Below are 24,681 nucleotides of genomic sequence, written 5' to 3' on the forward strand. Positions count from 1 at the left end.
CTGTGTCAGATAAAGCTAGGATTAATATTACCAGAGCAAAGAGCCCCTGGCCTTGGCTGCTTCAAGGTGCAGTGCTGCTCGCTAGCTTGGATACAGGTACAGTGGTGGATTCCCCTGCTGACTGTTTATAGCCAACAGACTGAAAAATAAAGCACTTTGCAACATGCTAGACTATGAGTGAACTCTTAACTTGTTTCCATATGAAAAGCATGAAATGTGCTCCACTCTAGGCAGAGATTTTGCCTTTACTGCCTTCTTGCAACATGTCATAGTCTTCGGCTTTCTCTATAAAAATTATAAGTATCTACATGAGGTTCTGTGGTTAAGTCTTCCTATTAGCTGCTCGTAATGACATAAAGACTTAACTGGAAGAAACGTGCCTGGGACTCCGTCCCTTTGCATCAGAGAAAGGACACCTGGATTGTTTATCTGCTTACTAAAGGAAAGTGCTCAGGGCTGAATTTAAGGAAAGGAAATCTGAACTATGTTAAGGTTACTGCTTTTAGTGAGACCTGTACTCCTTCCCAGAGTCGCACTGTGAAATTAAGATTTTCTGAAGATTTTATCTATTGATTTTTAAGTAGGCATAACAAAATCAGCAGGGAGTGAGCACCACCGGGGCATGCAAGTGCAGATATTATCAACTGGTAAGCCTCTTTATAAAGTGTATTTCTAACCATTCATTTGCATGTGGGGATATATCGAGTCTCTTTTTTTCTCACTGGATTTCTTTAGTTCAAGGTTCATAGAAATAAATATTCCTTAGACCCAAACTTAATAGATTTATGCTAGACTATCTTAAAGAAAGAAAACATTTAAAAGATAAAAGGTTTGAGCTTCAGAGCTATTATTAAAGAGAGAATCTGAAAGTAATGATTTTTGAAACTTCTAAGATGGACAAATATCTAATGAACTGCAAAATGGAGACAATTTCAAAGGACCATGAGTTTAGAAAATGTCAAAGCAATGATTGTTAAATGAGATGACCTAGTTATTTTAATTAAATTATGCAGTAGTTATAATGTTAAGACTATAAGTTATAAACTGCTATAAAATAACTCTGGATTATACAAGTTGAAAAAGAGTAAAATAATACAGAGGGCCATATGTATCCATCTTGTTCTCCTCAGTCATCATAGATGGCTGCCATGTTCATTTCCCGAGTCATGATGAGCTGGTGTAATCCATGTCCCTTTTTTCACAAAGCTGTGAATCCTATTCTAAATCCAGACTCCAGGACGTCTCTGTGGGCTGAACATGGATTCACCCAATCAGTATTTTGTGTACTGACTGATGCTTACAGTATAAAATTTAACCTGCAGATTAACAGATGCTACAAGGAAATCTGTGTATGAGGAAAATTGATATCAGGATGCCTCTTCCTCACGTTAACATATCTTGGGTACCAACAGGGCTTAGAAAAAAATGTTAGTTTTCTCTTTGTTTTTCATTTACTTGAAACTATGTTATTGAGTACTTGGGGGAGAATGTTATTTCCCCTAAAAGAAGACTTTTTTTTTCCTATTTTTTCCAATTTATTTATTTTCAGAAAAACAGTATTCATTATTTTTTCACCACACCCAGTGCTCCATGCAAGCCGTGCCCTCTATAATAATACCCACCACCTGGTACCCCAACCTCCCACCCCCCCGCCACTTCAAACCCCTCAGACTGTTTTTCAGAGTCCATAGTCTCTCATGGTTCACATCCCCTTCCAATTTACCCAAATTCCCTACTCCTCTCTAATGCCCCTTGTCCTCCATGCTATTTGTTATGCTCCACAAATAAGTGAAACCATATGATAATTGACTCTCTCTGCTTGACTTATTTCACTCAGCATAATCTCTTCCAGTCCCGTCCATGTTGCTACAAAAGTTGGGTATTCATCCTTTCTGATGGAGGCATAATACTCCATAGTGTATATGGACCACATCTTCCTTATCCATTCATCCGTTGAAGGGCATCTTGGTTCTTTCCATAGTTTGGCGACTGTGGCCATTGCTGCTATAAACATTGGGGTACAGATGGCCCTTGTTTTCACGACATCTGTATCTTTGGGGTAAATACCCAGGAGTGCAATTGCAGGGTCATAGGGAAGTTCTATTTTTAATTTCTTGAGGAATCTCCACACTGTTCTCCAAAGAGGCTGCACCAACTTGCATTCCCACCAAAAGTGTAAGAGGGTTCCCCTTTCTCCACATCCTCTCCAACACATGCTGTTTCCTGTTTTGTTAATTTTGGCCATTCTAACTGGTGTAAGGTGATATCTCAATGTGGTTTTAATTTGAATCTCCCTGAGGGCTAATGATGATGAGCATTTTTTCATGTCTGATAGCCATTTGAATGTCTTGATTGGAGAAGTGTCTGTTCATATCTTCTGCCCATTTTTTGATGTGTTTGTCTGTTTCGTGTGGGTTGAGTTTGAGGAGTTCATTATAGATCCTGGATATCAACCTTTTGTCTGTACTGTCATTTGCAAATATCTTCTCCCATTCCGTGGGTTGCCTCTTTGTTTTTTTGACTGTTTCCTTTGCTGTGCAGAAGCCAACGTGGCAGGATACAAAGTCAATGTGCAGAAATCAGTGGCTTTCTTATACACTAACAATGAAAATACAGAAAGGGAAATTAGAGAATCGATTCCATTTACTATAGCACCAAGAACCATAAGATACCTGGGAATAAACCTAACTAAAGAGGTAAAGGATCTGTACTTGAGGAACTATAGAACACTCATTAAAGAAATTGAAGAAGACACAAAAAGATGGAAGACCATTCCATGCTCTTGGATCGGAAGAATAAACATTGTTAAAATGTCTATACTGCCTAGAGCAATCTATACTTTTAATGCCATTCCGATCAAAATTCCACCAGCATTCTTCAAAGAGCTGGAGCAAATAATCCTAAAATTTGTATGGAATCAGAAGAGACCCCGAATCGCTAAGGAAATGTTGAAAAACAAAAATAAAGCTGGCGGCATCACCTTACCTGATTTCAAGCTTTATTACAAAGCTGTGATCACCAAGACAGCATGGTACTGGCATAAAAACAGACACATAGACCAGTGGAACAGAGTAGAGAGCCCTGATATGGACCCTCAACTCTATGGTCAATTAATCTTCGACAAAACAGGAAAAAATATACAGTGGAAAAAAGACAGTCTCTTCAATAAATGGTGCTGGGAAAACTGGACAGCTATATGTAGAAGAATGAAACTCGACCATTCTCTTACACCGTACACAAAGATCAACTCAAAATGGATAAAAAACCTCAATGTGAGACAGGAATCCATCAGAATCTTAGAGGAGAACATAGGCAGTAATCTCTTTGATATCAGCCACAGCAACTTCTTTCAAGATACGTCTCCGAAGGCAAAGGAAACAAAAGCGAAAATAAAAGAAGACTTAATCAAAATACAAAGCATGACATAGAAGAAAGAAACAGGCTTTATGGTAGGAGGGATCGTTTGTTAGAAACTGTCTTGTTTTCTTTCTCTACCACTCATTCTTTCTACTATTGTTTAACAGCTATGTGTTGATTTCCTCATGGGTGCTGGGTATCAGTGCTGACACCCAGGAGCTCGGTGGTTGTGACTATATGATGTCACTTCTCGGCATGAAGTCTCCTCACTAGTGAGCTGATGCGTGCCAAGTCAAAAAGACAGGGTAATTTCGTAATAATATTTTACCTGTACAATTTATCTTTAAAAAAAGTCTAAATTACTTAATATCCATATTAATAGCAGATAAAAAGCATGCAGTAATATAAAAAACATAAGTAATATCTTATGAATGATACTTTCCACAATGTGTTTTCTTTTTTTAAATTTTATAATTTTTTTTTAAAAAAAATATTAGCCCCAGGGGTACAGGTCTGTGAATTGCCAGGTTTATTGACTTCACAGCACTCACCATAACACATATCCTCCCCAATGTCTATAACCCCACCACTCTCTCTTTAGCCCCCTCCCCCCAGCCGCCCTCAGTTTGTTTTGTGAGATTAAGAGTCTCTTATGGTTTGTCTCCCTCCCAATCCCATCTTGTTTCATTTATTCTTTTCTTACCCCCCAAGCTCCCCACATTGCGTCTCCACTTCCTCATATCAGGGAGATCATATGATAGTTGTCTTTCTCCAATTGACTTATTTTGCTAAGCATAATACTCTCTAGTTCCATCCACGTCATCCCAAATGGCAAGATTTCATTTCTTTTGATGGCTGCATAGTATTCCATTGCATATATATACCCCACATCTTCTTTTACCATCTGTTGATGGACATCTAGGTTCTTTCCATAGTTTGGCTATTGTGGACATTGCTGCTATAAACATTCAGGTGCATGTGCCCCTTTGAATCACTATGTTTGTATCTTTAGGGTAAATACTCAGTAGTGCAATTGCTGGGTCATAGGGTAGCTCTATTTTCATCTTTTTGAGGAGACTCCATGCTGTTTTCCAGAGTGGATGCACCAGCTTGTATTCCCACCAACAGTTAGGAGGGTTCCCCTTTCTCCACATCCTTGCCAGCATCTATCATTTCCTGAATTGTTAATTTTACCATTCTGACTGGTGTGAGGTGGTATCTCATTGTGGTTTTGATTTGTATTTCCCTGATGTTGAGTGATGTGGAGCACTTTTTCATGTGTCTGTTGGCCATCTGGATGTCTTCTTTTCAGAAATGTCTGTTCATGTCCTCTGCCCATTTCTTGATTGAATTATTTGTTCTTTGGGTATTGAGTTTGATAAGTTCTTTATAGATTTTGGATACTAGCCCTTTATCTGATATGTCATTTGCAAATCTTATCCCATTCTGTCAGTTGTCTTCTGCTTTTGTTAAATGTTTTCTTTGCTGTGCAAAAGCTTTTGATCTTGATTAAGTCCCAATAGTTCATTTTTGCCCTTGCTTCCCTTGCCTTTGGTGATGTTCCTAGGAAGATGTTGCTGCGGCTGAGGTCGAAGAGGTTGCTGCCTGTGTTCTCCTCAAGGATTTGGATAGATTCCTTTCTCACATTGAGGTCCTTCATCCATTTTGAGTCTATTTTCATGTGTGGTATAAGGAAATAGTCCAATTTCATTTTTCTGCATGGGGCTGTCCAATTTTCCCAACACCATTTATTGAAGAGGCCATCTTTTTTCCATTGGACATTCCTTCCTGCTTTGTCGCAGATTAGTTGACCATAGAGTTGAGGGTCTATTTCTGGGCTGTTTATTCTGTTCCATTGATCTACATGTCTGTTTTTGTGCCAGTACCATACTGTCTTGATGATGACAGCTTTGTAATAGAGTTTGAAGTCTGGAATTGTGATGCCACCAACTTTGGCTTTCTGTTTCAACATTCCACTGGCTATTCGGGGTCTTTTCTGGTTCCATATAAATTTTAGGATTATTTGTTCCATTTCTTTGAAAAAGATGGATGGTATTTTGATAGGGATTGCATTAAATGTGTAGATTGCTTTAGGTAGCATAGACATTTTCACAATATTGTTGTTCCAATCCATGAGCATGGGACATTTTTCCATTTCTTTATGTCTTCCTCAATTTCTTTCATGAGTGCTTTATATTTCTCTTGAGTATAGATTCTTTGCCTCTTTGGTTAGGTTTATTCCTAGGTATCTTATGGTTTTGGGTGCAATTATAAATGGAATTGACTCCTTAATTTCTCTTTCTTCTATCTTGTCGTTGGTATAAAGAAATGCAACTGATTTCTGTGCATTGATTTTATATCCTGACACTTTACTGAATTCCTGTACAAGTTCTAGCAGATTCGGGTTTTCCACATATAGTGTCATATCATCTGCAAAGAGTGATAGTTTGACTTCTTTGCCAATTTGGATGCCTTTAATTTCTTTTTGTTGTCTTATTGCTGAGGTTAGGACTACTAGTATTATGTTGAATACCAGTGGTGATAATGGACATCCCTGCCATGTTCCTGACCTTCGCAGAAAAGCTCACAGTTTTTCTCCATTGAGAATGATATTTGTGGTGGGTTTTTCATAGATGGCTTTGATGATATTGAGGTATGTGCCCTCTATCCCTACACTTTGAAGAGTTTTGATCAGGAAGGGATGCTGTACTTTGTCAAATGCTTTTTCAGCGTCTATTGAGAGTATCATATGGTTCTTGTTCTTTCTTTTATTAATGTATTGTATCACATTGATTAATTTGTGGATGTTGAACCAATCTGGCAGCCCTGGAATAAATCCCACTTGGTCGTGGTGAATAATCCTCTTAATGTACTGTTGAGTCCTATTGGCTAGTATTTTGGTGAGAATTTTCGCATCTGTGTTCATCAAGGATATTGGTCTGTAATTATCTTTTTTGATGGGATCCTTGTCTGGTTTTGGGGTCAAGGTGATGCTGGCCTCATAAAATGAGTTTGGAAGTTTTCCTTCCAATTCTATTTTTTGGAACAGTTTCAGGAAAATAGGAATTAATTCTTCTTAAATGTTCGGTAGAACTCCCCTGGGAAGCTGTCTGGTTCTGGGCTTTTGTTTGTTTGGAGATTTTTCGTTTTGTTTTTTTTTTTTTTAAAGATTTATTTATTTATTTGACATACAGAAATCACAAGGAGGCAGAGAGGCTGGCAGAGAGAGAGGAGGAAGCAGGCTACCCACTGAGCAGAGAGCCCAACTCGGGACTCGATCCCAGGACCCTGGGATCATGACCTGAGCCGAAGGCAGAGGCTTTAAACCACTGAGCCATCCAGGCGTCCCTGTTTGGAGATTTTTAATGACTGTTTCAATCTCCTTACTGGTTATGGGTCTGTTCAGGTTTCCTATTACTTCCTGGTTTGGTAGTGGTAGTTTATATGTCTCTAGGAATGCATCCATTTCTTCCAGATTGTCAAATTTGTTGGCATAGAGTTGCTCATAATATGTTCTTATAATTGTATTTCTTTGGTGTTGGTTGTGATCTCTCCTCTTTCATTCATGATTTTATTTATTTGGGTCCTTTCTCTTTTCTTTTTGATAAGTCTGACTGGGGGTCTATCAATCTTATTAAATCTTTCAAAGAACCAGCTCCTAGTTTTGTTGATTTGTTCTATTGTTTTTTTGGTTTCTATTTCATTGATTTCTGCTCTGATCTTTATTATTTCTCTTCTCCTGCTGGATTTAGGCCTTTTTTTGCTGTCGTTTCTCCAGCTCCTTTAGGTGTAGGGTTAGGTTGTGTATTTGAGACCTTACTTGTTTCTTGAGAAAGGCTTGTATCACTATATATTTTCATCTCAGGACTACCTTTGCTGTGTCCCACAGATTTTGAACTGTTGTGTTTTCATTATCATTTGTTGCCATGAATTTTTTCAATTCTTCTTTAATTTTCTGGTTGACCCATTCATTCTTTAGAAGGATACTCTTTAGTCTCCATGTATTTGGGTTCTTTCCAAATTTCCTCTTGTGATTGAGTTCTAGCTTCAGAGCACTGTGGTCTGAAAATATGCGGGGAATGATCCCAATTTTTTGATACCAGTTGAGACCTGATTTATGACCCAGGATGATTCTAGAAAATGTTCCATGTGCTCTAGAGAAGAATGTGCATTCTGTTGCTTTGGGATGGAATGTTCTGAATATATCTGTGATGTCCATCTGGTCCACTGTGTCAATTAAGGCCTTTATTTCCTTGTTGATCTTTTGCTTGAATGATCTTTCCATTTCAGTGAGGGGAGTGTTAATGTCCCCTACTGTTTTGTATTATTGTATTATTGTTGATTTCTTTGATTCTGTTATTAACTGATTTATATATTTGGTTGCTCCTATATTAGGGGCACAGATATTTAAAATTGTTATATCATCTTGTTGGACAAACCCCTTTGAGTATGATATAGTGTCCGTCTTCATCTCTTATTATACTCTATGGCTTAAAATCTAACTGATCTGATATAAGGATTGCCACCCCAGCTTTCGTTTGATGTCCATTAGTGTGGTAAATTGTTTTTCACCCCCCTCACTTTAAATCTGGAGGTGTCTTTGGGTCTAAAATGAGTTTTTTGGAGACAGCATATTGATGGGTTTTGTTTTGTTATCCATTCTCATACCCTGTGTCTTTGATTTGGGCATTTAGTCCATTTACATTCAAGGTAACTATTGAGAGATATGAATTTAGTGCCATTGTATTGCCTGTAAGGTGACTGTTACTGTATATTTTCTCTGTTCTGATCTACTACTTTTAGGGTCTCTCTTTGCTTAAAGGACCCCTTTCAATATTTCCTGTAGAGCTGGTTTGGTGTTTGCAAATTCTTTCAGTTTTTTTTTGTCCTGGAAGTTTTTTTTAATCTTTCCTTCTATTTTCAATGATAGCCTAGCTGGATATAGTGTTCTTGGCTGCATGTTTTTCTCTTTTTCTTTTTCACTGAATATATCATGTCAGTTCTTTATGGCCTGATAGGTCTCTGTGGATAAGTCCACTGCAAATCTAATATTTTTACCATTGTATGTTACAGACTTCTTGTCCCGGGCTACTTTCAGGATTTTTTCTTTGTTGTTAAGATTTGTAGATTTTATTATTAGATAATGGGGTGTGGACCTATTCTTATTGATTTTGATGGGGATTCTCTGTACCTCCTGGATTTTGATGCTTGTTCTCTTTGCCATAGTAGGAAAATTCTCTACCATAATTCTCTCCAATATGCCTTCTGCTCCCCTCCCTCTTTCTTCTTCTTCTGGAATCCCAATTATTCTAATGTTGTTTTGTCTTATGGTATCACTTATCTCTCAAATTCTCCCCTTGTGGTCCAGTAGTTGTTTGTCTCTCTTTTGCTCAGCTTCTTTATTCTCTGTCATTTGGACTTCTATATCACTAATTCTTTCTTCTGCCTCATTTCTCCTAGCAGTAAGAGCCTCCAATTTTTTTTAAAGGTTTTATTAACTTAACAGACAGAGATCACAAGTAGGCAGAGAGGCAGGCAGAGAGAGAGAGAAGGAAGCAGGATCTCCGCTGAGCAGAGAGATCGATGCAGGTCCGATCCCAGGACCCTGGGATCATGACCTGAGCCGAAGGCAGAGGCTTTAACCCACTGAGCCACCCAGGTTCCCCAAGGGCCTCCATTTTTGATTGCACCTCATTAATAGCTTTTTAATTTCAACTTGGTTAGATTTTAGTTCTTTTATTTCTCCAGAAAGGGCTTTTATTTCTCCAGACAGGATTTCTCTAATATCTTCCATGCCTTTTTTGAGCCCAGCTAGAACCTTGAGAATCATCATTCTGAACTCTAGATCTGACATATTACCAATGTCCATATTGATTAGGTCCCTAGCCTTCGGTACTGCCTCTTGTTTTTTTTTTTTTTTTTTTTTTTGTGGTGAGTTTTTCCAGCTTGTCATTTTGTCCAGATAAGAATATATGAAGGAGTGAATAAAATATTAAAAGGGAGGCAAAGACCCTAGGAAAATGTGCTTTAACCAAATCAGAAGAGACACCAAATTGTGGGGGGGGGAGAAAGAGGTTAAAGAGAAGTTCAGGAAAAAAAATGAAAAAAAGAAAACAAATAAAGAAAGAATACAGAAAGAAATAATAAAAAAAAGAAAGAATAAAAATGAAAGGTTAAAAAAGGGTAAAAGGGTAAAAGTTTAAAAAAGCTAGAAAAAGTTAAAGGTTAAAAAAGTTTAAAAAACTTAGCAGAAGAAAAAAATAAAATTAAAAATTAATGAATTTTGCAGAACTAAAGAATCATGGGGAGAAAGCCATGAATTCCATGCTTTGCTTTTTCCTCCTCTGGAATTCTACTGTTCTCCTTGGTAAGTTAACTTCATTTTTGTTGGATTTCTTTTTGATCTTCTGGGGGAGGAGCCTGTTGTAGTGATTCTCAAGTGTCTTTGTCTGAGGTGGAATTGCATGGCCCTTACCAGGGGCCAGGCTAAGTAATCTGCTCGGGTTTGCTTTCAGGAGCTTTTGTTCCCTGAATGTTTTCCAGAGTTCCAGAGGACAGGAATGAAAATGGCAGCTTCCCAATCTCCAGACAGAGAAGCCGAGAGCTCGGGGCTCCACTCCTCAGTGCACCCTCAGTGAAAAGCGATCAATCACTCCTGTCTCCCTGGCCTCTGACTGCGCTCCGAGCTCACCCCGCTTGTGACCAAGCATGTCTGTCTCTGGCACACAGCTTTGCCTGGAGTCTCCGAACTCCACAAATCCTTGAGCTATTCCAGAGGGGTCTCCTCGGATCATGTGGGATCCCCACTCACAGAGCAGTCAGTGGCCTGTGCCACAGATTACAGTTCAAGGTAACCCCAAGTTGAGAGCTCACTCCTCAGCTCCGTCTCTGTAGCTAGTTTCCCAGCCCTAATACTTGTGAGCTCTGTGACACTCAGATACCCCCGATCCTTCTGTGACCCCTCGGGACCTGAGGCCATGCTGTCCTCGCATGTGCTTCACCTCAGTTTAGCCTCTGGAGTGGTGTCCCACAGTGGAGCAGACTTTTAAAAGTCCTGATTTTGTGCTCCGTTGCTCTGCCACTTGCCGGGAGCCAGCCCTTTCCCCCGCGGTCTATCTTCCCGTTGCTTTGGATTCACTTCTCCGCCGGTCCTACCTTTCAGAAAGTGATCGATTTTCTGTTTCTAGAATTTCTGCTCCTCTTCTCTTCGATCTCCTGTTGGATTGTAGGTGTTTGCAATTGTTTGATAAGCTATCTAGCTGATCTCCTGCTACCTGATTTCGTCTTAGCCTGCTACTTCTCTGCCATCTTGACTCGTCCTCTCCTCCACGCTGTTTTCTTTCAGCAAATTTATTTCCCTTCTACTCTTCATGCCCAGGCTTTTTTGAATCCAGTTTGATTCTCAATTTCTTATTCCTCATTTATTGCTCCTTTCTTAAATGCATGATGGCACTAATGTCCTTCTCAGTTCTGTTAAAATATTTGCAAAGTCTATCACTTCTTAGTCCAAATACAAATTGTCTCTATGAGGTATTTGACATTCGTCCATTTATAGTCTTTTTAAGCTATTTTCTACAGTGGACACTTGGTGTTGATGATTGGGCTACAGCTGGTAATCAAATAGTAAATACCACAGAAATGGCTCCTGTCTTCCCTGTTCTTGCACTCTAGTTCTCCCAGTCATTCCTCACTTCTTGAAACTCCTTTCCTTTTGTATCTTGTGTCTTGTAACTATGCGTTCTCTGTTCACATTCTACATTTCATGTCCCTCTCCTCCCTTGTTTGCTTTCCATGGGCACATTTTGTTTAATTAAACTTTTTATTTCAAGGCACTTGTAGATTCACATGCCACTTTTAGAAAAAGAAAAGAAACATCTCGTGTACTCTATTCCATTTCTCCCGTTGCACTAATACCTTGCAGGACAGCAGTAACTATCACCAGCAGGATACTGACATTGCCACAGTCAAGATAAAGAGTATTTTCATTGCTGTGAGTGTTCCTCATGCTGCCCTCTCAAAGCCACACCACCTTGTCTGCCCCCTCAGATCCTTAAGCCCTGACAAGCACTAACCCCTTCTCCACTTGCATAACTTGATTATTTTATAAAGGGAGTAATGTATCAAATGATCCTTAATGACTGGCTTTTTCAATCAGTATAATTCTCAGAAAGTCCATCTAGTTTTTTGGTGTATCAGTAGTTCATTTTGTTCATGTTGAATTGCTGAGATGTTGTCCACTGCAGTTTGTTTAGTGGATAGGGCGGATTCCACATTTTGATTATTATGAATAAAACTGCTGTAAACATTCACAGACAGGCTTTTGTGTAAACATAAGTCTTTACTTCCTGGGGACAAATGCCCAAGAGTATAATTGTTGGGTTATATGGTAGTTGAAAAGAAGAATAAAAAGGGAAAATTAGTCTATTGAATTTCAAGACTTACTATAATGCTGTATTAATCAAGGCTATGTGTTTTAGCCCAGGATAAGCCCAAACAGCAGTGAAACCCAGAAGCAGACCCATATTAATATGCCTAACTGATTTCTGACAGATGTGCAAAAGCACCTTAAGGAAGGAAAGATAGTCTTTTCAACAAACTGTGCTGGAGCTATTAGATGTTCACAGGCAAAAAAGTCTTACAATTTGTACAAAATGGATCTCAGACTTAACTGTAAAATATAAAAACTATAACACTTTGTGGGACACCTGGATGGCTCAGTGGGTTAAGCATCTGTCTTTGGCTCAGGTCATGATCTCACAGTCCTGGGATTGTGTCCCACATTAGGTTCCTTGCTCAGCAGGGAGCTTGTTTCTCCTTCTACCACTACCACTCCCGCTGTTTGTGTGCTCTCTTTCTCTCTGACAAATAATAAAATCTTAAAAAAAAAATACCAATCAACCAACAAAAAACATTTATAAAATAAAAGCATGGGAGAAAATCTATAGACTTGACAGAAAATGCATAATTATAAAAGAAAAAAATGTTGAAAATTGGACTTATAATAATTAATTTTTTTTGCTCCTGAAAGATACCATTAAAATGAGAAAAAGATAATCTCCTGAGTATAAAATACAGTATTTTTAACCACATGTCTGGTAAAGTTACAGGATACAGAATATATAAGCACTCTCAAAACTAAATGATCTAGATGTAAACAATCCTAATTAAACATGGAGAAAAGAAATGAAGAGCTAGTTCACTACTGAAGATACATGGTTGTCAAAGGAGCACAGAACAGAGGAGTGACATCATTAGCAATTATTAGGGAAACACAAATTTAAATCAGTTTAATGTTTTGGGACATAACATACATATAGGAAAGTGTATGATTCATTTTCACAAGATGAAATATCCAGGGAACTATAACAAAAATCAAGAACTGGAACATTCATTACCAGCACCCACAGCTGTGGCCTCTGGCCCTCTTGGCACAGCCCCCATGCCGGCCTGAAGATGACCTCCATCACCAGCAGGCAGCCTGGCCTATTTCAGACAGAAATCTATAGGACATTTTCTTTTTCCATTTTCATTCTTCTGCTTAGTATTACATATCTAAGAGTCATCCACATTACAGTGTATCAGTAGCTCATTCTCATGGCTGTCAAGTGTAGCATTTCCTGAACTTATCAATATTTGCAAACTTTAGGTTTGTTTCCAATTAGGACTATGATGAATAGTGCTGTTAGGAACATTGTTGTATGCGTCTTGTGTGTTTAGAGACTATAATACATAATGTGTATACATACTACACACGTAGACTATGCATATCTAAACAGCTGGGCCTGAGTACTTGTCCTACAACCCAACAATACTGCAAGTAATGAGGAGAATATAGCAGTGAAATTGTTCTGACCTTTGTATGTCATCTGCTTTTCTCAATTACATGAAGTTATTTCTCCTGATTATATATCTGAATCAATCAGATTGTTTTACATGAAGAGATCATGAAGAGACTTACTGATTTTGTATTCAATCTTCTTTGACTTTGGCAATATATGGGTACATATCTATAGTGATATAAAAGAATATAACCATGTTTTATTAAATCATATATATTTTAATTTCCTGTACTCAGGTAGTTCAGTGTATATGTTTCTGTATTCTCCTAAATTTAACATGTGATTTTATAATACTGGAAGTGAAATATGGCCCAGCTGTGTTGGTCATCTGTAATGGGAAATATATGTGCCTCTCTGAGCAAATTCAGTGGTGAGAATGCTGACTTTTGTATTGTTGGGTAACTAAAACTTCACTTTATAACTCTGAATTTAAGACTTCTACTAATATATCATTTTCAAGTGTACCTTCAAGTGTATCTATTAACAGGTTTATACATTGTATGAGATGGAATCAAGATAAGTATACAGAAACATCAAATTTTCCTTAGAGTAGTGGTTTGATTTATTTATTTATTTATTTAAACTTAAAGATACTTTGTAAGGCAGGGAACTCACTCACAAATATCTTCTCTGGAGTTCACCTGTCCTATGTGACTTAACACCCTTTGGTTATAGCTGACTAGACCAACATGGATATCTTAGTGAAAAGGAGGCAGATAATAAAGCTCGATACATACAATTATTTAGCTTTAGGGCTAGTAACATTATTGCATGAGAGACAAAAACACCATCCCTGATGTCTATGGAAAGGAGACCCTGTCTTCTATTTTCCCTGCACATTTTCAAGGCTCACTTCCAGCTGCATTTCTTGTTCAGGGATTCCTAAGTAGAGGAATTTAAAATATATATGATTTAATAACACATGGTTATATTCAGCTGCTGTTCTGTGAATTGTTTATGTTCAACCCAACAGCGAAACCCAACTAGGAGGTCAGCTCCTCATCACAGCAATGCACAACTGGTTGCACCAAGACATTTATAGTTTGTCTGACTTGCTGTTTATTATTGTTATTATTTTAAAGATTTTATTTACTTATTTGACATAGAGAGAGCATGAGTAGAAGGAGAGGGAGAAGGAGAAGCAGACTCCAGGCTGAGCAGGGAGCCCGACACAGGACTCGATTCTAGGACCCTGAGATCATGATCTGACCTGAAGTCAGACACTTTACTGACTGAGCCACCCAGTCATCCCTTGCTGTTATTTTTCTCAAACTAAAGCAAGATAGAGAGAGTGTGAAAGGAAGCATGAATTCTGGGGAAGCCTACTAGGGGCAGAGGTAGAGGAATGAGTGTGGTTTCTAGATGTTACTGAAATCGAAGAAGAGTTACTTTAATGGAAGAATCAGCCATTGTATTGATTTTAGAGTGAGAAAATATACTCTTCTGCCTAAATGCTGGTGTGGCAGTTGATGGAAGAAGCAACTTGGGAAAACATGACTTCTTAGTTTTTATATGTTGTCAGATTTCTCATAATATATGACACATAGTTGGTTTTATACCTGTATCTGATATGCATCCCAGCACAGCAGAGACTAAAGCAAACACTGAATGCTGATGGCTAAGAAATGAGTTTTAGCATCAAATTTCCTGAGCTCAAACGAGGACTCCTCAATATATTACCTATGTGATCTATAACAAATTTAACTTTATGCCTGCCTTATAGTATTTACAATATACTAATAGTCATAGTACTCATTTCATAGGGTTGATTTCACAATATATAATATAGCATTAAATTTAATATAACATTAAAGGTGCTTAGAATTGATGAATTAATGTCAGCTTATTACTTCTTTGATTATGCTAACATTTACTAATAAAACAACTCTAGTATCCATTATTTTTTTAAATTTGTACTGCAAAACAAAGACTCATAGATAGAAAAGACAGTATGTGAATCAAAAGACAAGAATGAAGAGAAAAATGGAAAATGAAAACAAGCCTCTAACAACATCCAGTATCCTCTGGCGCACAAGCTTCCCCACCACTGAGAACACGAGTGAGGACTGTGGCCCTGAAGGAAGATGGCCATATTGTGTTCTGAGCTCCATCTGTGCACAGAGGCCAAGCTACAGGCAAGTGAAGGGCTGTGTTACCCTCCTTCACCACAAAGAGAATGATAAGTTCAGTGTTTAGAAACTCTGAAAACTAAATCATTCAAAATTGTCTTCAGTTATGCATAACTATAGATAATAACCTCGGACCCGTCCATTGTACTCAAATATAACAAATGAAAACAAACCTTGAGAATATCCCCAGAAGTGTCTGGGAAAATAGAAATTTATAAAACTCCAGTAAGTTGTGTGATTATGAAAGCATCAAAAATGTCTAATGATCTGGTAGAAGAGAAGCTCCAATAGAATATTGTTTTGGGATGAACAGGAACTGCCCATATTTTGCCCACTAATGCACTGAATTTAAAAAAAAATGGTCCCTAGACAAAGTTTTAAAAGAATTTCATAAATAAAATTCAGACAAATGGAATGATTAACTGATGGCACCTGGAAGAAAAAAGTTTTTAAATGAGAGAAAATATTCTTTGAGGCGAATCCGAGAAAGCATACCAGTCAGAGCCCAAACCTCAGGTGTGGATGCATTCTTTCACAAAGTGAATCATTCTGCACACTTATTCAAGGACATATCTGAAATAGTCTATTATCCTGATTGAATGGCCCAAGAGCCACTGAGTTTCCAAGCTTATTGGTTTCAATCTTTTTCCTTTTCTGTGAAGGTCACTATAGGAAATTGTCTTAAATATACTGCATACAAATCTTGCCCCTCACACAAATGTTCAACATCTTTCTATTTTCTATTCTCATCACAGTGTATTGCTCAAACTAAAGTAGGTCAACATATATGAATAAAATATATCAACATATCTTATAGTTTCCTATTTCTGCACAACACTCAGATCCTGGTCCAACAGTTACAAAGAACTGAGCTTGTGAATTTCCTGCACTTGTGCCCTCTAAACCCTTTTCTTCCTCCAGTGTTTGCTGCTCAGGAAATCATACTTACCATCCTGCCATTGCTTCATCTAGAAACAGAGATATCATCCTTTAAAAGGACAGCTATAAGTGGTGGTTAAAATCTGCAGTCACATAATGTCATTGCCCTTCTCAACACTGTTCAGTGGATATTCATTTCACTTAGAATAAGGTCCAGATTTCTTACATAGGCACACAAAACCCTACAGGAACTGAATCTTGGCTACTTCTCTGACTTCATCTCTGACCACTCTTCAAATAATTTTCCAACCATGCCACCTCCCCACTGTTTCTCAAACATACTTCAGAGTCTTTGTATTTGCTGTTTCCCCTTTGGCCACATGGACTGCCTCTTTACTTAAATTTCGTTCTTTGCAGAAAGGCCTTCCCTATTCACCCCATCTAAAACAGTACCTCCATAACTTTCTCTACTTATTTTGAATCATTTATATTCTAGCTGGAAGCACTCAAAAGCCAGTTTGGGAATTTCCATGATCTTACTTTGCAAGGAAGCTCATGAAAGTGGTTATTAATGTAAAGGGTATTATAAATGTTCAGCAAGCAGTTTTCCGAAACAAGAAAACACAACTCTAGTAGCTTTTGCTGATTTCTGAGGTGTAAATGAATACGATTTTAAGCTACCAACATTAAACTACTGAACTGGACGTTGGGGAGAGATGGTAATAATTGATGGTGATACAGTGAGTTAGCGCCACTGTGAAAGACAACAATGACATCAGTGCAGCTTGGCTGTTGACTCACAGTGTATGGCTTACAGCTTCTGTAGAGTCTTCGGTGGACTTTGTGGGAGCAAGAGCTAAACTACTGTCTTGTGAAACCCCTGAAATTTTGATGTCTTTGCTACTGCAACAGTCTAGCCTGTGTTATATAAATATGTTTGAGGGGTGGGTGTTGGGGCATCAATCTGGCTTTAAGAGTTCTGGTTCTCATGCAAATGTCATCACTCCACAGTTCACAGGCTTTATGATAAAAAGACACAGATTGTGAAGGAGAAGAATTTCTGCATATGGTGCTAAAACCAGCCGTAATTCTCCTGAAATAAGAAGATAAGAGGATAATATGTAATGTATATTCAAATAAGAGGATAATACATAATGTAACAAAAAGAATGGTTGTTATTATTTTAATAATTTAATAATTGTTACTACTTTGCTCCAGAAACTATTCTAAGCACTTTATTTTTGGGCATATTTCATTTTATTCACCAAAAAACTCTAGAGGAATATACTGTCCCCTCCAATTTATAGTTATTCAATTATATTGAGATTGAGGGTGATGAAGATTTTTCCCATGCAGCTTATAAGGGTTTATGGAATGTTTTTTAAAATGTCTTTCTTTCCTCCATAGAAAATAGGAAACAAAAGATATAAACTTCCTTCTTTGATCAAGGAAAGATAACAAAATCAGAACTATGAATATCCCTTAAAGCAAGGATTCAGTATTAATTAATGAAAATATAAAACCAGTCACTTAGACCTAAAACACATTGTTGTTCAGATTATATTTTATAAAGCATTTCTCATTGGTAATAAGAGAAGTTGATACTGAATATTTATGGCTCAAGTTGTTAAACAGTCAACCTACCTTTTAATCTATTGAATCACCTATATGTTGCCATTTTTCTAATACCGTGCAAATATAAAAATTAGCAAAACTTTTACTTGTATATTGTTTGTCCTAAGCACCCAGTTAATCCTATGTGACCAAGACTAATGGTGTGTGTTAGCAAATGCTCACTCTCTAAACTCCCTTATGGCAAATGAGGGAAATAGCCAATGTTGGGGAACAAGTCACAAGAGCTTATTAACCTCACTTTCTCCAGGTGAAGGAAAATTGGTAAAAGTATAGGGATTTAGGAAATTCTTTGGCTTCATTAATAATATATTAAAACAAACCTGCCTTTCAAAGTGTCTTAAAATTTCCTACTTAGTGTTGACTCTTTAGTGATATTTATTTGTTTTTATGATAAAATTAAGAAAATAATGAAATAAAATCTTTCTTCACTAAACTCCAATTACAAAACATATGAAATTCCTTTGGCATGGAGTATACAGAGTTCACCCCAAAGCTTAGAGTTTTTGCTGCATAACTAATGATGTCATAACAGAATTGATTCCGGGATATGGAAAAGAAAGGCCAAGGTCAGGTGACATCTTCCTGACAGGACTTAAACTCCAACACCAACAGGAGAGTCTCCACTTTCAAATGTATCATTTGGCAGAAATTTCTTTGTAATTTGTATAAACTGTTTTTACACATGATTTAATGTTTCAGTATCTGCTTTATAGTTACTGAAGGTCAAACACCAGGGCAAACACTTGAAAATTCACCCCACTTATAATTTAATTCAAGAGAAGGAAAAAACTGCAATTTACTCTTCTCTGGCTGTTTGCTTTGAATTAAACTATTATTTGACAAAACAAAGATGAACAAAAACAAAAACAGGGTTTAAAACAAAAAATAGACAAGATGGTCTCTTAATATTTTAGATACAATATTCAGAAAATTAAACAGTTAAAAAAGGATACAACAGTGCTCACCTTGGCAGCACATTTACTAAAACTGGAACAATATGGAAAAGATTAGCATGGCCCCTATGAAAGAATTTCAGGCAAATTCGTGAAGAATTCCATATTTTTTTAATGCACATGGAACTTTCTTCAGAGCAGATCACATACTGGGTCACAAATCAGGTCTCAAGCAGTACAAAAAGATTGAGATTATACCATGCATCTTTTCAGGCACAAAAGTCAACCTTTAAAACTTGAAGTCAACCACAAGAAATAACTTGGAAGGACCACAAATACCTAAAGAGCATCCTACTAAAGAATGAAATGGGTCAAATAGGAAACTAAAAAAGAATTTAAAAAATACATGGAAACAAATGAAAATGAAAACATGGCAGTTCAAAACCTTTGGGAATACAGCAAAGGTGGTCCAAAGAGGGAAGTATATAGCAATACAAGCCTTCCTCAAAAAGAAGAAAAATCTCAAAAGGAGCTGGAGAAAGAATAGCAAATAAAGCCTAAATCCAGCAGGAGCAGAGAAATAATAAAGATTAGATCAGAAATCAATGATATAGAAATTAAAAAAAAAATAGTACAACAGATCAAGGAAACTAGAAGCTGGTTCTTTGAAAGAATTAATAAGATTGATAAATCCCTAAACATATGTATCAAAAAGAAAAAAGAAAGAATACAAATAAATAAAACCATAAATGAAAGAAGAGTGATGACAACCAATGCCAAAAAACTACAAACAATTTTAAGAGAATAATATGAGCAATTATATGCCAACAAATTAGGCAGCTGGAAGAAATGGATGCATTCCTAGAAACATATAAACTAACAAAACTGAAACAGGAAGAGACAGAAAACCTGAACAGACTCATAACTAGCAAAGAAATTGAACCAGTAATCAAAAATCTCCCAATAAAAAAGAATTCAGGGTGGGATGTCCTCCCAGCAGAATTCTACCAGACATTTGAAGAAGAATTAATACCTGTTCTGCTGAAATTGTTTCAAAGAACAGAAATGGAATGAAAACTTCTAAACTCATTCTAGGAGGCAAGCATGACCTTGATCCCCAATCCAAAGACCTCACTAAAAAGGAGAATTACAGACCCTGTAATATCCCTGATGAACATAGATGCAAATATTCTCACCAAGATACTCGTAAATAGGATCCAACAGTATATTAAAAGGAGTATTCACCACAATGAAGTGGGATTTATTCCTGGGCTGAAAGCGTAGTTCAACATCCACAAATCACAAATGTGATATACCACATTAATAAAAAAAGGAAAAGAACCTTATGATCCTCTTAATAGATGCAGAAAAGCATTGGACAAAATATAGCATTCTTTCTTGATAAAAACTCTCTGCCATGTAGGGATAGAGTGAATATACCTCAATATCATAAAGTCATATATGAAAAATCCACTGTGAATATCATCCTCAATAGAGGAAACCTGAGACCTTTTCCCCTAAGGTGAGGAACACAATAGGGATGCACACTATCACTGCTGTTTTTCAACACAGTACTGGAAGTCTTAGCCTCAGCAGTCAGACAAGAAAACTATACGAAAAACATCTAAGTAGGCAAAGAAGAAGTCAAACTCTCTCTCTTCACAGATGACATGATATTCTATGTAGAAAACCTAAAATACTCCACCCAAAAGTTGCTAGAACCCATACAGCAACTCAGCAAAGTCACAGGATATAAAATCAATGCACAGAAGTCAGTTGCAGTTCTATACACTAACAATGATGCAGAAGAAAGAAAAATCAAGGAGTTGATCCATTTACAACTGCACCAAAAACCACAAGATACCTAGGAATAAACCTAACCAATGAGGTAAAGGATCTATACTCTGAAAACTATAGAACACTTATGAAAGAAACTGAGGAATACACAAAGAAATGGAAAAACTTATCATGCTCATGGATTGGAAGAACAAATATTGTTAAAATGTCTATGCTACCCAAAGCAATCTATACATTCAATGCAATCCCTATCAAAAAACCCTGAACATTTTTCACAGAGCTGGAGCAAATAATCCTAAAATTTGTATGGCACTGGAAAAGACCCCGAATAGCCAGAGGAACATTGAAAAAGGAAACCGAAGTTGGCTACATCACAATTCCAGACTTCAAGCTATATTACAAAACTGTATTCATCAAGACAGTATGGTACTGGCACAAAAACAGACACATAGATCAATGGAACAGAATAGAGATCCCAGAAACAGACCCTCAACTCTCTGGTCAACTAATCTCTGACAAAGCACAAAAAAATACCCAATGGAAAAAAGACAGTCTCTTCAACAACTGGCTTAGGAAAATTGGACAGCCACATGCAGAAGAATGAAACTGGGCCATTTTCTTATACCATACACAAAACAGTCTGAGGGGTTTGAAGTGGCGGGGGGGTGGGAGGTTGGGGTACCAGGTGGTGGGTATTATAGAGGGCACAGCTTGCATGGAGCACTGGGTGTGGTGAAAAAATAACGAATACTGTTTTTCTGAAAATAAATAAATTGGGAAAAAAAATAAATGTAAAATGGATGAAAGACCTAAATGTGAGACAATAATCCATCAAAATCATAAAGGAAGATACAGGCAACAACCGCTTTGACCTCAGCCACAGCAACTTCTTGTTAGACACATCTCCAAAGGCAAGAGAAACAAAGGCAAAAATGAACTATTGGGATTTCATCAAGATAAAATGCTTCTGCACAGCAAAGAAAATAGTCATTAAAATAAAAAGACAACCTACAGAATGGGAGAAGATATTTGCAAATGACTTACCAGATAAAGGGCTAGTATCCAAAATCTGTAAATATCTTATCAAATTCAATACCCAAACAATAAAAATCCAGTCAAGAAATGGGCAGAAGACATCAACAGACATTTATTCAAAGAAGAAATACAAATGGCCATCAGACACATGAGAAAATTCTCCATATAATAGGGCATCAGGGAAATACAAATCAAAATCACAATGAAATATGACTTTACACCCATCAGAATGTCTAAATTTAGGAAACAACAGATGTTGGTGAGGATGCGGAGAAAACAGAACCCTCTTACACTGTTGTTGGGAATGCAAGCTGGTACAGTCACTCGGAAAATAGTATGGAGGTCTGCAAAAAGTTAAAAATAGAGCCATCCTATGACCCAGCAATGGCACTACTAGGGATTTACCCCAGAGACACAAACATAGTGATTCAAAGGGGCACATGAACCTCAATGTTTATTGCAGCAGTGTCCACAATAGTCAAACTCTGGAAAGATCCCAAATGCCCATTGACAGATGAATGGATAATGAACATGTGGTATATATACACACACACATATATAATGGAATATTATTCAGCCATTGAAAAGAATGAAATCTGCCATTTGCAAGGATGAAGATGGAACTATAGGGTGTTATGCTAAGCATAAAGCCAAATAGTATATGATTTCACTCATATGTAGAATTTAAGAAACAAAATAGATGAACATACAGGAAGGAACAGAAAAATAAAATAAGATGCAAAAAGAGAAGGATGTGAACTATAAGAGACACTGAACTCTAGGAAACAAACAGAGGGTTGCTGGAGGAGAGGTGCCTGGGGGGATAGGGTAATTGGGTGATGGACATTAAGGAGGGCACTTGATATAATGAACACTTGGTATTACAAAAGACTAATGAATCACTAAATTCTACCCCTGAAACTAATAATACAGTATATATTAACTACATTGAATTGAAATAAAGAATTTTTTTAAAGTATTTAACAGTCACCATGCATGACACAAATAATTGGTTGAAACATTCTGTATCTTGAGACTGAAATGGATTTTAGCCAAAGTTGCAAAATTCTCTAAGAATGAGATCTATCTGATTCAATGCATCCATTCCTTCCAGAGAGTAAACTGTACTGTCTTGATCTTGGTTCCAGTGACATTGTGGATATGTTTCCCAGCTACTGCTTGATGACATTACAGACTTTCACCGAAGACCTTGTAATGTGTGGGCACCTCACTTTAGCCTCAGTACTATGAAGGAGAAGTAGAGCAGTCCCTGTAGCTGTCTTCTGAATATCCATTCCAGAGATTAGAGTCAGTCAATCACAGTAATGCATCCACCCTTGCCAGTGATTCATTGAAAAAAGATCAGGAAAGCCATCCCTCGGCTCTCACACTCAAAGCAAATCTTATCTGATAAAAATTAATACTACAATAATGCTATCAAGTTACTTTTGTCATCTTCTTCCTCTTAACCAGTGAAGCCTAGAAGATTAATATAGTTCTATACTACCAAATCAGAGGTGCAAGCATCAAATCCATTGAACACCACATTGAATGACCTTGTGTACCACCTCCTCTCAGACCCTGAGTTTGCCCAGATGGGAAGCCACCTGTCTCCTGGGAATGGAAAGGGAGTGGGGGGCAGCAGGCCCTCACCGCTTAGAGGTACCTGCATGCACCACAGACAGAGCACCTGTCTGAGACTGAGAGGAAATGACCTCTGCCTAGTCTTCTGTAGGTAGAGAAAATGGCTTGCATTTATTTTCAGAGGACTCCTTCCATAGGTACAAATGTCCTCCTGCTCGAGGAAGGATGAAGCCTGCTGGTTATTTAGGAAATGGTGTGCTGTAAATATGATGCAAAGTCTCTGCTGAAGGACTGACTGAAGAAAGTTCTGCTGCCTGATAGGACTGGCCTCAAGTTCCAGTTCTTCTGCAAATTGTACGGCTGGGAACAAGTTAATGAGTTCGACCCCAAATATTTTGACCTCTAAAAAATATGGCTGTGTGGATTCCAATGACAGTCATGAAATGAGAACATTTGTAAATATGTACAGCATGCTGCCAGGCTCTGCCAGCTTATAAACTTCTCAAGGTGGGCTCCCTATTCTATGGGAAGTTGGTTTGATTCTTGACTCTTTATGAACTTTCTGTAAGCTCTGTTGATGCACAACACTGTAATGAGATGTGACAGATTAAAAATGGTCACAAATTCTTAGACACTGCTCTCCTTCAGAGTTCGGATTTATGTTGCTCCTCCTGAATGTGGGTTTGCTGTGAACTGCTTTGACCCCTAGAAACATGGCTATACTAGTTACTCTTCTAGTTTTGGGGTCAGGCCTTAAGAGATTGGTACTTCCATTTCCTCTTACTTGAAAAAGTCACTCTTGGAGACCCAACAAGCAGTGAGAGAGACAACCTGGTGGGACCTGAGGTTCCATGAAAGGAGACAGGTGCCTAACAGAATAGTCCCCAAGTATTCCTAGCCCTAGACTTTTGAGATATTCTGATTGAGGGTCCAGATAGGTTTGTGGAGCAAAGGTGAGTTGTCCCAGCAAAAACGGTCTAAAATCTCAAATCTGTAAACATGTAGATAATTATTACTGTTTCAGAACAGTGTCTTAGCATCTAAATGTAGTAACTGACACCTGGAATGTGGGATAAGAAGTTTTAAAGAGGGCTTAGACTTACTTTAAAAATCTGTGGAAGAAGCTGGTCAAGTATAAGGAGGGGGAGTTAAGAGTGTCAGGGGTCATTCTAACCAGCATGAACCTACTGGTTCAGGCAGACACAGCTGATGTTTGCAGGGAAATCTGAGAGCCATATACTTCTAGCTAGCTGTGGAGGTAGGATGGTGATGGGAGCCTTGGAGAGGGCTCTTGGCTCTGTGAGAGATGGCTTCCCCATCTCTGCCCATCCATAGCCTGGGAGCTGTTTTAGCAGGGCTCGCTGTCAGGAATAAGAGGTGGAATGGATTGAGGAGTGCCTGCCCAGGCATATGTGTGTCAGCCCTCCCAGCCTGACTATGAAAGTCTTCCCAAAGTCCTGTACAAGTTCCTCCTTTGATTCATTGTTACCTGAAACAATACTGAGAAGGCAATTCTAGAAAACATATTTCTTA

The 24,681-nt window shown here is 37.8% G+C and overlaps 1 non-coding gene across 1 annotated transcript; it reads left to right on the forward strand.

Moving 5' to 3' along the window:
• Nucleotides 1-18,796: 18,796 nt before the first annotated feature.
• LOC122901531 lies at nt 18,797-18,903 on the forward strand. The gene has a single exon (XR_006383543.1). It is a non-coding gene; the product is annotated as a U6 spliceosomal RNA (small nuclear RNA).
• The last annotated feature ends 5,778 nt before the right edge of the window (nt 18,904-24,681 follow it).

Source organism: Neovison vison, chromosome 2 (genome assembly GCF_020171115.1).
Source record: "Neovison vison isolate M4711 chromosome 2, ASM_NN_V1, whole genome shotgun sequence".
Taxonomy (NCBI): domain Eukaryota; kingdom Metazoa; phylum Chordata; class Mammalia; order Carnivora; family Mustelidae; genus Neogale; species Neogale vison.